Genomic DNA, 16458 nt, shown 5'->3' with positions numbered 1-16458 from the left:
GGCTTAGATCATCTGCATACCCTAATATCTTAATATTTCCATTTAACTCCACGCCTTCTGAATTATCTGCTGCCATTCGTACAATATATTCTAGGACTAAAAAAGTAGCGAAGACAGTGCATCTCCCTGCTTAAGTTCGTTCTTTATTACAGTTTTTTAGTAAGGACTTCATAAACATAACGGAGAAAATGTAAGTCACCTCTGGGTGAAATCTAGCGTGTTTTTTTTTTGTCATCAGTCGACTGACTGGCTGACGTATTTGCATGACGTATTCCAATCTCTGTCTTCCTCTACAGTTTTTGCCCTCTACTGCTCCCTCTAGTACCATGGAAGTCATTCCCTCATGTCTTACCAGATGTCCTATCATCCTGTCCCTTCTCCTTATCAGTGTTGCCCACATATTCCTTTCCTCTCCGATTCTGCGTAGAACCTCCGTCTATAGCACCACATCTCGAATGCTTCGATTCTCTTCTGTTCCGGTTTTCCCACAGTCCATGTTTCACTACCATACAATGCTGTACTCCAGACGTACATCCTCAGAAATTTCTTCCCCAAATTAATGCCGGTATTTGATATTAGTGGACTTCTCTTGGCCAGAAATGCATTTTTTGCCATAGCGAGTCTGCTTTGATGTCCTCCTTGCTCCGTCCGTCATTGGTTATTTTACTGCCTAGGTAGCAGAATTCCTTAACTTCATTGACTTCGTGACCATCAATCCTGATGTTAAGTTTCTCGCTGTTCTCATTTCTACTACTTCTCATTACCTTCGTCTTTCTCCGATTTACTCTCAAACCATACTGTGTACTCATTAGACTGTTCATTCCGTTCAGCAGATCATTTAATTCTTCTTCACTTTCACTCAGGATAGCAATGTCATCAGCGAATCGTATCATTGATATCCTTTCACCTTGTATTTTAATTCCACTACTGAACCTTTCTTTTATTTCCATCATTGCTTCCTCGATGTACAGATTGAAGAGTAGGGGCGAAAGGCTACAGCCTTGTCTTACACTCTTCTTATTACGAGCACTTCGTTCTTGATCGTCCACTCTTATTATTCCCTCTTGTTTGTTGTACATATTGTATATGACCCGTCTCTCCCTACAGCTTACCCCTATTTTTTTCAGAATCTTGAACAGCTTGTACCATTTTATATTGTGGAACGCTTTTTCCAGGTCGACAAATCCTATGAACGTGTCTTGATTTTTCTTTAGCCTTGCTTCCATTATTAGTCGTAACGTCAGAATTGCCTCTCTCGTGCCTTTACTTTTCCTAAAGCCAAACTTGTCATCACCTAGTGCATTCTCAGTTTTCTTTTCCATTATTCTGTATATTATTTTTGTAAGCAGCTTCGATGCATGAGCTGTTAAGCTGATTGTGCGATAATTCTCGCACTTGTCAGCTCTTGCCGTCTTCGGAATTGTGTGGATGATGCTTTTCCGAAAGTCAGATGGTATTTCGCCAGACTCATATATTTTACACACCAACGTGAATAGTCGTTTTGTTGCCACTTTCCCTAATGATTTTAGAAATTCTGATGGAATGTTATATGTCCCTTCTGCCTTATTTGACCGTAAGTCCTCCAAAGCTCTTTTAAATTCCGATTCTAATACTGGATCCCCTATCTCTTCTAAATCGACTCCTGTTTCTTCTTCTATCACATCAGACAAATCTTCACCCTCATAGAGGCTTTCAATGTATTCTTTCCACCTATCTGCTCTCTCCTCTGCATTTAACACGCGTATAGAGTTCATAATGACCTCACTTCGGTGAAGAAGAGCGTCCACAAGTTTCCTCATGTACGACATATCCAGCTGTAGCCTACTATTGACAATTAGGTCCCACAGAGCTACAAAATTGCGATGATGTCGATTTTGTTACACAAGCAGTTGAAACTGCCTTAGACATTTTCTATGGGACAAAGATCTGGTGATTTAGCGGGACAGTCGAAGTGCAAAACGGTGCCTCAGTAATAGTACGCATGCAGATCTGTGAACAACGCTCTTAATATCTTCTAAGACTGGAGTGTCCAGACATCTTGCATCATGAAGATGCAAAATAAAGGGCAACGTTTGGTCAGTGAGACTTCTGAAATAAATATCCTGGCAGATTAAAAATGCGTGCCGGAATGGGACTCGAAGAAGGAAAGAAAATTAAGGTTTCAACTTCCCTTCGACAACGAGGTCATTACAGATGTAGCTGACGCTCGAAATGGTTCAAGGATGGGGAAAGAAATGGAGCGTACCCTCTCAAAGGAACCATCACAGCACTTGCAAGAGCGATTTAGGGAGATCACGGGAAATCTAAAACTGGATGGTCGGAGTCAGATTTAACCGTCGTTCTCCCGAATACGAGTGCACTGTGCTAACTACGGTCGCAGGTTCGAATCCTGCCTCGGGCATGGGTGTGTGTGAAGTCCTTAGGTAAGTTAGGTTTAATAGTTCTAAGTTCTAGGGGACTGATGACCTCAGATGTTAAGTCCCATAGTGCTCAGACCCATTTTAACCGTTTGAACCACTGTGCCAAATCGCTCGCTTTGGGACTAGAATGTGGGCGCTTTGTTTTTCAAGGGGAAGTGCTGGAGAGACTGAGATGTCCAAGCACGGCTCGCGATCCGCCCTCACAGCTTTACTTCCGTCAGAATCTCATCTCCCACCATACAAACTTCAGAGAATTTCAACTACATACGTTGCGAAACTATCATTCCTGGAAACAAGGATATCGGGGAGGCATGGCATATCCACAGCGTGGGGAGTTGCTTCCAGAATAAGTTTTCACTCTGCAGGTGTGCACTGATTTGAAACGTACTGGCAGATTAAAACTAAGTCGGACTGTACCGTGACTCGATCCTTGGACTCGAATCCGGGACCAATGCCTACAGTGGTAAGTGCTCTACCGACTGAGCATCCGTGAGTGACTCACGATCTGCCCTTACTGGCTTAAATGGTTCAAATGGCTCTGAGCATGGGACTTAACATCTGAGGTCATCAGTCCCTTAGAACTTAGAACTACTTAAACCTAACTAAGCTAAGGACACCACACACATCCATGCGCGGGGCAGGATTCGACCCAGCGACCTTTGCAGTCGCGTGGTTCCAGACTGAAGTGCCTAGAACCGCTCGGCCAAAACGGCCAGCTCCCTTACAGGCATACTTCCCGCAATACCACGACTACCAAACTTCGCAGAATTTCTCCCGCGTACGTCGCGAGGATACCACACCCGGAAGAAAGTGTATCGTTGAGATATGGATTAGCCACAGAAGTGTTACGTCCCTGTGAACGACTGTTAGTGATTTTTCTCAGTGTTTAATCGGATGTTGTGCCCCACTCCACAGCGTGATATTCACAGAAATAGTAAGCACTGGTACTAACATTTTGTAAACTGTTGTTTCAGGAGGGCAAATATTAAGAGCCATCGGAAACTGTCAAATATGTCTGAAATTGCTAATACACTACTGGCCATTAAAATGGCTACACCACGAAGATGACGTGCTATAGACGCGAAATTTAACTGACAGGAAGAAGATGCTGTGATATGCAAATGCTTAGCTTTCCAGAGCATTCACACAAGGTTGGCGCCGGTGGTGACACCTACAACGTGCTGTCATGAGGAAAGTTTGCAACCGATTTCTCATACACAAACAGCAGTTTCCCGGCGTTGCCTGGTGAAACGGTGTTGTGATGCCTCGTGGAGGAGGAGAAATGTGTACCACCACGTTTCCGACTTTGATAAAGGTCGGATTGTAGCCTATCGCGATTGCGGTTTATCGTATCTAGACATTGCTGCTCGCGTTGGTCGAGATCCAATGACTGTTAGCAGAATATGGAATCGGTGGGTTCAGGAGGGTAATACGGAACGCCGTGCTGGATCCCAACAGCCTCGTATCACTAGCAGTTAAGATGACAGGCACCTTATCCGCATGGCTGTAACGGATCGAGAACCACGTCTTGATCCCTGAGTCAGCAGATGGGGACGTTTGTAAGTCAACAACCATCTGCACGAACAGTTCGACGACGTTTGCAGCAGCATGTACTATCAGCTCGGATACCACGGCTGCGATTACCCTGGACGCTGCATCACAGATAGGAGCGTCTCAACGACGAACCTGGGTGCACGAATGGCAAAACGTCATTTTTTCGGATCAATCCAGGTTCTGTTTACAGCAGCATGATGGTCGCATCCGTGTTTGGCGACATCTTGGTGAACGCTCATTGAAAGCGTGTATTCGTCATCGCCATACTGGCGTATCACCCGGCGTCATGGTATGGGGTGATACTGGTTACACGTCTCGGTCACCTCTTGTTCGCATTGACGGCACTTTGAACAGTGGACGTTATATTTCAGATGTGTTACGACCAGTGTCTCTACCCTTCATTCGAACTCTTCGAAACCCTACATTTCAGCAGGATAATGCACGACCACATGTTGCAGGTCCTGTACGGGCCCTTCTGGATGCAGAAAATTTTCGACTTCTGCCCTGGCCAGGACATTCTCCAGATCTCTCAACATTTGGAAACGTCTGGTCAATGGTGGCCGAGCAACTGGCTCGTCAGAATACTCCAGTCACTACTGTTGATGAACTGTGGTATCGTGTTGAAGTTGCATGAGCTGCTGTTCCTGTACATGCCATCCAAGCTCTGTTTGATTGAATGCCCAGGCGTATCAAGGCCGTTATTACGGCCAGAGGTGGTTGTTCTGGGTACTGATATCTCAGGATCTATGCACCGAAATTGCGTGAAAATGTAGTCACATGTCAGTTCTAGTATAATATATTTGTCCAATGAATACCCGTTTATCATCTGCATTTCTTCTTGGTGGAGCAATTTTAACGGCCAGTTGTGTACTTGCTGCTACAGTTGTCCAAATGGTTGAGATCACAATTTTATCTGCCCTTTCTGAAGCTGAATTGCTTCTGCGGCCGCTTAGCTGCCTGTGGAACCTTGCTCTGTTGCACAAAAGTGATTCTGCACATTACCCAAGGTGCTAAAACGACAGATTGGCCTGTAGCTCTTAGGAACCACTGGATCTCTATCTTTGCTGTTCTCAACTACCAAATCTTGCTTCAGACTAATGGAATTCTTGCCTTGAGTAGGTACGTAAGAAATGAAACAATTTTGTGATTTGCTACTTTCAGTGTTTCGTTATGAATGCAATGCGGTACGGGAGTTTTCCTATCCTTTACCTCAGTATTAGGAACTGAAACTTCTACTAGTGCAAGTAATAAAACGACACTTGGACTTTTGTACGAGGCGTATATAATTTATCGTGACTCTCTCTGATGGTCATCATCATTTTCGCTATTATCTTCTGGAAGATGAGACTTCAGCAGGTTTATAGCGAAATCTCTTCATTTTCTAGTAATTGTCTCGTCCTATTTACGTAATGTAGGTTGCGCAACTGGTGTTTTTACCTCGTCTATTAATATTCTATGCGAGTTCCCTTTGAAAGTATTGTCTTAAATGGATTTTCTTCGTGATATCTATGAGAGACTGGTTTTCTGTTTTCACTGATACATTCAATAACAGTCTATAGTCGTGGTCTAAAGATCTCTGATAAAATATGTGCAGAAACATTAAGCTCTATGGAGTATTACAATGTCTAGCCGTTTTCTCCATTGGAATGGCCACATACGTTTTGTATGTTACAAGAGTGCGTCATTTAGTCTACGCTGCAGTCATCATCTTCTGGTATTTTAGGTTGAATTATTGCATTTAATTACTTTACAGTTAGTCTTTTTATAATTAATGCCAATGTGTCCCTTTCCCATATTCCTCCGTCGTCAATTGAATCTAAATATCACGATCATGTGTATCACAGAACAGATTTTGCATTAGCATCCACTGCTATCATATGAGGCGAAATCCGTGCGTTGTGAAGAACGGTTCAATGTTGTGAGAATATTCCACGTAAATACTCGTTAGTGTTAGTTTACGATATGAGGACTGATGTGGCGTGTGTGTCTCACAGCCGGGATATTTTTGTTGCTTGACCATATTTCTGAAAAAGTACTACGACTGCTTTTGCATTTGGGTCGTCTACATTTATTGTCGTTATGTTAACTGCAGACTGAGGAATCTTACCGATCTATATATACGGCTCTTGTATACATAGAACGTATGTTCTACTAATGTAGGTCTTTCAGTAATTAGTCTCTCAGAGCGTATCGAATTTATTTGTAATATCTGCACATGGCAAGGAAATCATACAAACACAAACCTTTTCTGTGAGTGTTGGGCGAAGGAGTAGATCCAGCCATGAGATTAGACAAAGTCTTCGTAAGTAACAACCTCCTGCTCCTAGTGAAAACTTGCTTCGGGTGATTACGCAGTTCTTGTATGCTAATTGGTAGATTGTTCACTTTCAACTGATTTCGGTCAGTCGCTTCACCGTCGAAAAGACAATACTTTAGTTCGTCCAGTCTCAGAGTCTTGTTAGTCTGTATGGGACCCTTACCAGTTGGGTCTGATTCAAGAGATTGAGAAGGTCCAAAGAATAGCGGCAAGACTCGTGACTGGTAAATTTAGCCATCGCAAGAGCTTTACAAATATCACAAAAAGTTTGAAGTAGGACTCACTTGCAGATAGACGACGCGCTAAACGGAAGCATCTGCTCACTAAATTCCAAAATCCGATCTTCGCCGAAGATGTAGAGCATATTTTATTGCCACCAACTCTCAAATCGCGCAATGTTCATCATACAAAGATAAGGGAAATTAGAGCTCGTACTGAGGTGTTCAGACAGTCGTTTTCCCTCGCGCGATCCGTGAGTGGAACAGACGAGGGGGGGGGGGAGATATGACTCTGTGACTATGGCGCGAATAGTGCCCTCCGCCACGCACCGCTTGGTGGCTAGCGGAGTATATATGTTGATGTAGATAACAACAACGGCACATTTAAAACTTGCACCCAAGCACAAGACGGAACCCAATACCACGACCTCTGCTTTACGAGATAGCAGTGCTACCCCGAACTTGATGGCCAGTACGAATTGCGCACAGTGGAAGCACCCCCTATGGGTACTTTGCTGGCCCAGTGAGTCGAGGACTCACAAATACAACATTTTTGGGGAATGACTGTTGTTGTTGTTGTTGTGTTTGTGGTCTTCAGTCCTGAGACTGGTTTGATGCAGCTCTCCATGCTACTCTATCCTGTGCAAGCTTCTTCATCTCCCAGTACCTACTGCAACCTACATCCTTCTGAATCTGCTTGATGTATTCATCTCTTGGTCTCCCTCTACGATTTTTACCCTCCACGCTGCCCTCCAACGCTAAATTTGTGATCCCTTGATGCCTCAGAACACGTCCTACCAACCGGTCCCTTCTTCTTGTCAAGATGTGCCACAAACTCCTCTTCTCCCCAATTCTATTCAATGCCTCCTCATTAGTAATGTGATCTACCCATTTAATCTTCAGCATTCTTCTGTAGCACCACATTTCGAAAGCTTCTATTCTCTTCTTGTCTAAACTGTTTATCGTCCATGTTTCACTTCCATACATGGCTACACTCCATACAAATACTTTCAGAAACGACTTCCTGACACTTAAACCTAGACGCGATATTAACAAATTTCTCTTCTTCAGAAACGCTTTCCTAGCCATTGCCAGTCTACATTTTATATTCTCTCTACTTCGACCATCATCAGTTATTTTGCTCCCCAAATAGCAAAACTCCATTACTACTTTAAGTGGCTCATTTCCTAATCAAATTCCCTCAGCATCACCCGACTTAATTCGACTACATTCCGTTATTCTCGTTTTGCTTTTGTTGATGTTCATCTGCGATGTTCAAGACTGTTAAGGAGAGTGAACTGGTCGTCCATGTACAAAGGAGTAAGGTGTGAAAGTGCGTTACAATGGAATCTGTGCAGGTTGCATTTGTTAAAGATATATGTGAACAGCGCAGCAAGGCCGATGTATGGACAACGAAACCATGTGAAAAATCATCCTTTTTGTGTATATGCTACCCACCAACTACGTGTTACAGATTACATTGAGCAATGAAGATGCAAAAGAACAAACCGAATTTACTCCCAATTTGAGAGTGATGGGGTGCAAAACACACAGATACATCAAACGTATTCGCAGTTACAAATATGGACAACCATCAGCTGTATAATGGAATGACGACAGTAAAAATTTCGTTCCAGACTGGAACTCGAACCCAGATCTCCCGCTTACAGCGAGCGGTCGTCTTATCATTAGCATATCCGAGCACGTTTCACGGCGAGACCCAAGTTTCCATATGTCGTGAAACATGTGTTCTCATTGTCGTAATTCCATTATTCAGGTAATGGTTGCCCATATTCGCATCTGCGAATACATTCCCTGTAGACTATTTCATAATGGCTGTAGCCGTCGCAATGCCTGTTCCTTCGGACTTGCATGCGTGTCCGAACGAACGTACTTCCTGGTCCCGGCGGACGTTGGAGCCCTCCCTCGGGCATGGGTGTGTGTGTGTTTGTCCTTAGGATAATTTAGGTTAAATAGTGTGTTAGCTTAGGGGCTGATGACCTTAGCAGTTAAGTCCCATAAGGTTTCACACACATTTGAACATTTTTGAGCGTACTTCTGAACAAGACAGGCCCTGAAATATTGTTCAAAACCCACATGTATTGTAAGCATGTGGCATCGTAGTAAAGAACCGTCAAAATTGAACTGTTAGAATATCTGGCAAAGCCGTATATTTTTACGTGTCATAACTACAAGAAGTATTTTTCTTACCAAAGCATGACGGAAAAAGTTACTGTAGGTGCAATATGGCCGTCACTTCCAACTAAAGTACCAATGCAAATCCAAACATAAAATGCGCACGATTTTCGTATGGATAATCCTACCAATGTTATGTCAACAGGTCATTTCTTAATGGTAATAAACCGAAACAGGCCAGTCTCGTAAAACATTAAAAATAAGAAATATCTTACCTTATTGCAGCTAGTTTTGCAACATTCATTTTCATTACGTCTTAAAACCACAGGTAACTGCATGCGGGCACTGACACACTGACCAGTACAAGTCTTATGAGCAGGTGGGGACAGAAACTGTCAGCGGTAGCGGACCAATAAAGCGGTGAATTAAGTCGTGTATCGAGATTTGTCTTCTTATAAGAGGAGTAGGTGTGGTGCAACATGATTCGTTCACATTTCGTGAAAACGATTAGTTCTACGTGCGCCCAGTATTTCACTGGAAACCGTACTTTATCCCATGCCGAGAGGTCGCACGGATCTGTGACTCTGTTATAAATTCACATGCGTTGCGTGCCCGTTTACGAGTGAACCCAACTACACCTGGGGCGTAAATCTGGCAGTGTGTGCCCCGACGTTCGCTGCTTTTACGAGCTGCGGCGTCGCTACCTGTTCCAAGCATGGTAGACCGTACAGGAAGAACCCATTAACAGTGTACGGCTCCCGTGTGTAACGCAACCTGGCGTTTCTCCGAGGCAGCGGAGGCCTTTAAAATCGCAAGTTTCCTTCGACAAACTGTGTTCAGAGAGCTGTGGTATCAACAGTTCGAAACTTCTTCCTTGCCTAGTGTCATAGTTTAGCGCATTAATACGTCTTTCATTGCAGGCAATTCCTTAAAATTTTATCTGACCATAATTTAAATTCGACCTCATAAATGATTTTATAAACAGAGGAATCAGTAAAGGTTGACCTACGATCCGTGAATGAGTTGGATGGTTTAGCATAATCGCCTGGGTAGTTGTAAGATGTGTCTAATACATAGGAATGTGGCAATTAATTCATTCCATTCCATTGTTTTAAACGCCAAGTTTAAGTTCAACTTAATAAAATCAGCACGCAAGTGCCACAGAAGTAGGTTGAAAGAAGTCTGTTTTAATCTTGCTTCCTTAAGTCATCTTCACATTGTTCCATCGTGCACAACTTGAAGCTCGACAAATTTCAATCTCTCTTAGATTGTGGTTAATAGATTATTGGTGTACTGGCGCACTGAGTCTTCTGATGGAAAAGTCAGGTGGCGGTTACTCCCCTCATATGTCTTGAGCAGAGACTGATGGGTTGACTTTCGTTTGCAAGTACCATGCAGGAAATTGATGCCTCTTTCTGACTTTGTTACTTTCCAATCGACTGCATTACAATATAATGTTAGTTCCGTAGGATTTTCTAAAATTTGTTAAAGCGAACAGCCAAAGGTAGGATGGAGGCCTACTTAGGAAATATCAGAGCCAAACTGTGTAAGAGAGGGAGAAATGCCTATGCATCAGCACTTCCATAGTGTAATAGTTCTATTTGAGTCCCACAATCTACGTTCAAGCAGTATAGGCTCTACAGGATGTTTTTTAAAACCTTGCAATTATTGTTGTTTTGTATGCCCGTGTTTCTTGAAACCGTTTGAGAACGCGAGTACGCCTGGTAGAACACGGGCTGTGTTCATTTCAGTCATTAGTTTTCCTTGTAACGTTAGCGTGTGTGATGCGATAGTAGCCTTTTTGAATGCTTCGACGCGGGTAAATTTCGTGACGTAATTTTGACATGCTGCATCCGTAAGGGGTTCCGTTTATAACGTGCAACAGCTGTAATAAATATGAACATTGAGTATTCGTCAGTCTATTTTGCAATCATTTATTAATGTCGCTCATCTGTCCACCATATATTTATTTCAGTGTAACGCAAAGCCCCAAGTTGCTCACACGGAATAAGGCAAAGACACCACTGGAAAATACATAGTTGAGGCCAGTGTAGTACAAACGCCATGAATGTCGCTACATAAATAACAGCTAGTGTAGTGAAAGGGCTATTTTCGAGGTAGCTAAGAATTTTCAAATTACGGAATAAAGGTACAATTTAAACATAACGTTAACAGAATAGATGACAAGCCAAATTAATATTGTCTGGAAGTCTTTACTTCCAGGTATCATATACAGCGATGTTATCCTGCAAGCACTTTCTTAGGAACGCTCGCGACACCTGGATCTGCTTATGAATGCCTGAGTTCGTAAGACACTGAGGTGCAAAGTCATGGGATATCTATATGCGTATGTAAAGATGGCGGTAGTGTCGAATACACAACATACACTCCTGGAAATGGAAAAAAGAACACATTGACACCGGTGTGTCAGACCCACCATACTTGCTCCGGACACTGCGTGAGGGCTGTACAAGCAATGATCACACGCACGGCACAGCGGACGCACCAGGAACCGCGGTGTTGGCCGTCGAATGGCGCTAGCTGCGCAGCATTTGTGCACCGCCGCCGTCAGTGTCAGCCAGTTTGCCGTGGCATACGGAGCTCCATCGCAGTCTTTAACACTGGTAGCATGCCGCGACAGCGTGGACGTGAACCGTATGTGCAGTTGACGGACTTTGAGCGAGGGCGTATAGTGGGCATGCGGGAGGCCGGGTGGACGTACCGCCGAATTGCTCAACACGTGGGGCGTGAGGTCTCCACAGTACATTGATGTTGTCGCCAGTGGTCGGCGGAAGGTGCACGAGCCCGTCGACCTGGGACCAGACCGCAGCGACGCACGGATGCACGCCAAGACCGTATGATCCTACTCAGTGCCGTAGGGGACCGCACCGCCACTTCCCAGCAAATTAGGGACACTGTTGCTCCTGGGGTATCGGCGAGGACCATTCGCAACCGTCTCCATGAAGCTGGCCTACGGTCCCGCACACCGTTAGGCCGTCTTCCGCTCACGCCCCAACATCGTGCAGCCCGCCTCCAGTGGTGTCGCGACAGGCGTGAATGGAGGGACGAATGGAGACGTGTCGTCTTCAGCGATGAGAGTCGCTTCTGCCTTGGTGCCAATGATGGTCGTATGCGTGTTTGGCGCCGTGCAGGTGAGCGCCACAATCAGGACTGCATACGACCGAGGCACACAGGGCCAACACCTGGCATCATGGTGTGGGGAGCGATCACCTTCACTGGCCGTACACCTCTGGTGAACGTCGAGGGGACACTGAATAGTGCACGGTACATCCAAACCGTCATCGAACCCATCGTTCTATCATTCCTAGACCGGCAAGGGAACTTGCTGTTCCAACAGGACAATGCACGTCCGCATGTATCCCGTGCCACCCAACGTGCTCTAGAAGGTGTAAGTCAACTACCCTGGCCAGCAAGATCTCCGGATCTGTCCCCCATTGAGCATGTTTGGGACAGGATGAAGCGTCGTCTCACGCGGTCTGCACGTCCAGCACGAACGCTGGTCCAACTGAGGCGCCAGGTGGAAATGGCATGGCAAGCCGTTCCACAGGACTACATCCAGCGTCTCTACGATCGTCTCCATGGGAGAATAGCAGCCTGCATTGCTGCGAAAGGTGGATATACACTGTACTAGTGCCGACATTGTGCATGCTCTGTTGCCTGTGTCTATGTGCCTGTGGTTCTGTAAGTGTGATCATGTGATGTATCTGACCCCAGGAATGTGTCAATAAAGTTTCCCCTTCCTGGGACAATGAATTCGCGGTGTTCTTATTTCAATTTCCAGGAGTGTATAAAAGGACACAACATATAATAGGGCAGTGCAAGGGCGGTGCTGTCATTTGTACTCAATCCAGTTGAAAAGGTTTCCGACGTGACTACTGTCTCACGATGGGAATTAACAGACACTGAACGCGGAATGGTAGTTGGATCTAGAAGCATGGCACATTTCATTTTGTAAACTGCTAGAGATTCAATATTCCAAGATCCACACTGTCAAAAGAGTGCCGAGTATACAACAGACAACGCAGTAGCCGACGGCCTTCAATTAACGACCAAGAGCAGCGGCGTTTGTATAGAGTTGTCAGCGCTAACAGATAAGCAATACTACGTGAAATAACTGCAGAAATTAATGTGAGACGTACGATGAACGTATCCGTTAGGACAGTGCGTTGAAATTTAGCGTTAATGGACTATGTCAGCAGACGACCGACGCGAGTGGCTTTGGTAAAACCACGACTTCGCCTGCAGCGCCACTCCTGCACTCGTGACCATTTCAGTTGGACCCTAGACGACTGGAAGGCTGTGCTCTGATGAGATGAGGCAGGATTCAGGATGTCACTTGGCAAGAGCTGATGCTAGGGTTTGAGTGTGGCGCAGACCCCACAAAGCCACGGACCAATATCGTCAAAAGGGCACTGTGCAAGCTAGTTGTGGCTCCATAATGGTGCGACCTTTGTTTATACAGAATTGACTGGTTCTTCTGGTCCAACTGAACCTGTCATTCACTGGAAATGCTTATGTGTGGCTACTTGGAAACCATTTCCGGCAAATGACTACGGAATATTTATGGATGACAATGCGCCATGTCATCCTGCCACAGTTGTTCGCAGTTGGTTTGTAGGACATTCTGTACAATCCGAACGAATGATTTGGCCACCGACATCGCCCGACATGAATCCCATCGAACATTTATGGGACATAATCGAGAGGTCAGTTCGTGCGCAAAATCCTGTACCGGTAACACTTTCGCAATTATGGACGGCTATAAAGGCAGAATGGCTCAATATTTCTGAAGGGGACTTTCAACAACTTGTTGAGTCTACGCCCCGTAGAACTGCGGCACTACGCCGGCCGAAATGAGATACGTTACGATATTAGGTGTCCCGTCAGTTTTGTCTATTCAGTGTATACGTACATACCACCGTAGACGGCTTTCCTTCATCTACGCAACGTGGCTGAAATTCCGCACCAACTGCGTATATCAGCATTAGTCACACACTCATTAAGTGTTAAGTCAGGTGTCCATCAGCGCTCTCGAGTTTCCATTACGGCAAATCGTTGCTCTGGTTCTTTCGTTGCGGCCAATATTCTGTACCGTACGAGGCGAGTGGGAGAATTGTAGATCGGTATACTTTAGACTTGCTTTTGTATGTCCATCCTTTTAGCAGGAGGTCTCTGGGACGACGGCCGTTTACTATCGTGGCAAATAAAAACACCTACAGCCGTCCTTATGATTTTGTTTTATTTTGTCGCTACCAGTTTCAGAGCTTCAGTGCGTCATCTTCAGGCTGTTTTTGATGCGGTCCAGGTTGATATGATCCCCGTGCATAACACACCAATTGCCACCATTAGTGGATACGCAGATAATTTGTCAGCACTCCAACCATCAACTGCCAACACAGTTGATGGTTTCAGAAAATAGACTGGGGTGTCTACGGTTTCATTGCGGGGGTGCAGAGAGACCGTGATGCGAAATACTTCTGAACACGCTACAGAAAACTGTCTTGAGCAGCTACCTCGGCAGACCACATGCATTGGAAAACTCTTAGATCTTGTAGCTACAAATAGACCGGACCTTATCGACAATGTCAGTACAGAAACGGTGATTAACGATCACGATGTCATAGTAACTATGATTGCGAAAGTCGAAAAGGCTAGGAGAGTGTTTCTACTAGACAGAACAGATAAGCAATTATTAGCATCGCACTTAGACCGTGAATTGGCGTTACTTAGTTCCAGTAAGATGGATGCTGAGGAATTATGAGCAACGTTGAAGCAGGGTTTTGGAGAATTATGTGCCTAGTAAGTGGATAAAGCCTGAGAAAGATCCATCACGGTTTAATAACGGAATTCTGACCACGCTCACGAAGCAGAAGCAGTTGCACTCTCGATTAAAAAGGGAACGCACAAACGACGAGAAGCGAAGGGTAGTAGAGATTCGTGCGTCTGTAAAAAGATCTATGCGCGAAGCATACAACTGCCACCGTCACAGCTCAGCAAAAGATATAGCAGAGAACCCGAGAAAATTATGGTCTTCCGCAAAATCTATGGCTTCTACTCAGTTCCTTGTCGATCAGTTTTGTGTGGCAGTGGAGGATGGTAAAACGAGAGCCGAAATTTTAAATTTCATATTCAAGAAATCGTTCACACAGGAAACTCAAACAAACATACCATCGTTTTACCATCGAACAGCCTCCCGTATGTATGACATAGTAATAAGCATCCAAGGCGAAGAGAAACAACTGAAAATTTTGAATGCAAATAAATCACCAGGTCCAGGTGGAATCCCAGTTTGATTTTACAGAGAGTACTCTACATCAACAGCCCTTACCTAGCTAGTATTTACTATGAAACTCTCGCCCTACGCAAAGTACCAAGTGACTGGAAAAAGGCGAAGGTGGCTCCAGTACCCAAGAAGGGTAAAAGAACGGACTCACAAAATTACAGGCTAATTTCCTTAACTTCTCTTTGCTGCTGAATCCTTGAAGATATTCTCAACTCGAATATAGTAAACATTCTTGAAACTATGGAGCTGATGATCACGAATAAACATGGTTTTAGAAAGCATTGCTCGAGCGAAGCTCAGTTAGGCCTTTCCTCACATAATAAACTGAGAACTATAGATGAAGGGGAACAGGAAGATTCCGTATTTCTAGAATTGCAGAAAGCATTTGATGCGGTGCCATATAATAGTTTGTTAACGAAGGTGCGAGCATATGGAATGAGTTCACAGAAATGAGAGTGGCTCGAAGACTTCTTAAATAATAAAACCGAGTATGTTGCCCTCGACGGCGAGTGCCCAGGGAAGTGTGATAGAACCGCTGTTGTTGTCTATGCACATAAATGATTTGGTGGTTAGGGGGGCAGCGGTCTGTGGTTGTTTTCTGATGATGCCGTAGTGTACGGCAAGGTGTCGAACTTGAGTGACTGTAGGAAAATACAAAACGATTTAGACAAAATTTCCGGTTGGTGTGATGAATGGCAGCTAGCCCTAAGTTAATGCTGGTGAGTAGGAAGATCGAACCTGTAGTGTTCGGGTACAGTACTACTAGCATCGTACTTCACAGTCACGTCGTTTAAATACCAGGGCATAACATAGTCAAGCAATATCAGATGGTACGAGCATGTGAGATCTGTTGTAGGGAAGGTAAATGGACGACTTTGGTTTATTGGGAGAATTTTAGGAAAGAGCGGTTCACCTATAAATGAGACTACACATAGAATGGTGGTGTGAGCTGCCTGATCGAGTGTTTGTCATCCATACAAGGTCGAAATGAAGGAAGACATCGAAGAAATTCAGAGGCGGGATGCTAGATTTGTTACCGATAGGTTCGAACAGCACGTAAGTGTTACGGAGATTCTTCAGGAACTCAAATGGGAGTCCGTAGACGGAAGGTGATGTTCTTATCGAGATACACCATTGAGCAAATTTAGAGAAACAATATCTGAAGCTGATTGCCGATCGATCGTACTGCCTCAAAAATGGTTCAAATGGCTCTGAGCACTATGCGACTTAACTTCTGAGGTCATAAGTCGCCTAGAACTTAGAACTAATTAAACCTAACTCACCTAAGGAATCACACACATCCATGCCCGAGGCAGGATTCGCCCCTGCTACCGTAGCGGTCGCTCGGCTCCAGACTGTAGCGCCTAGAACTGCACGGCCACTCTGGCCGGCTCTACTGCCTCCATCATACATTGCGCGTAAGGACCACGAAGATAAGATACAAGAAAACATGGCTCACACGGAGGCATTTAGATAATCGTTTTTCCCTCCTCCTATTTGCAAGTGGAA

At 44.7% G+C, this 16458-nt stretch overlaps 1 protein-coding gene across 1 annotated transcript in view; it reads right to left on the bottom strand.

The window, feature by feature from the left end:
* Positions 1–16458, bottom strand: part of LOC126340649 (potassium channel subfamily T member 2) — a 1715804-nt gene that overhangs the window by 523599 nt on the left and 1175747 nt on the right. The gene's annotated exons all lie outside the window — the stretch shown is intronic.

The sequence above is a fragment of the Schistocerca gregaria genome, chromosome 1, assembly GCF_023897955.1.
Source record: "Schistocerca gregaria isolate iqSchGreg1 chromosome 1, iqSchGreg1.2, whole genome shotgun sequence".
NCBI classification, from domain to species: Eukaryota; Metazoa; Arthropoda; class Insecta; order Orthoptera; family Acrididae; genus Schistocerca; species Schistocerca gregaria.
Note: the sequence above shows the minus strand (reverse complement) of the source record. Positions and strands in the feature narration are given on the sequence as shown.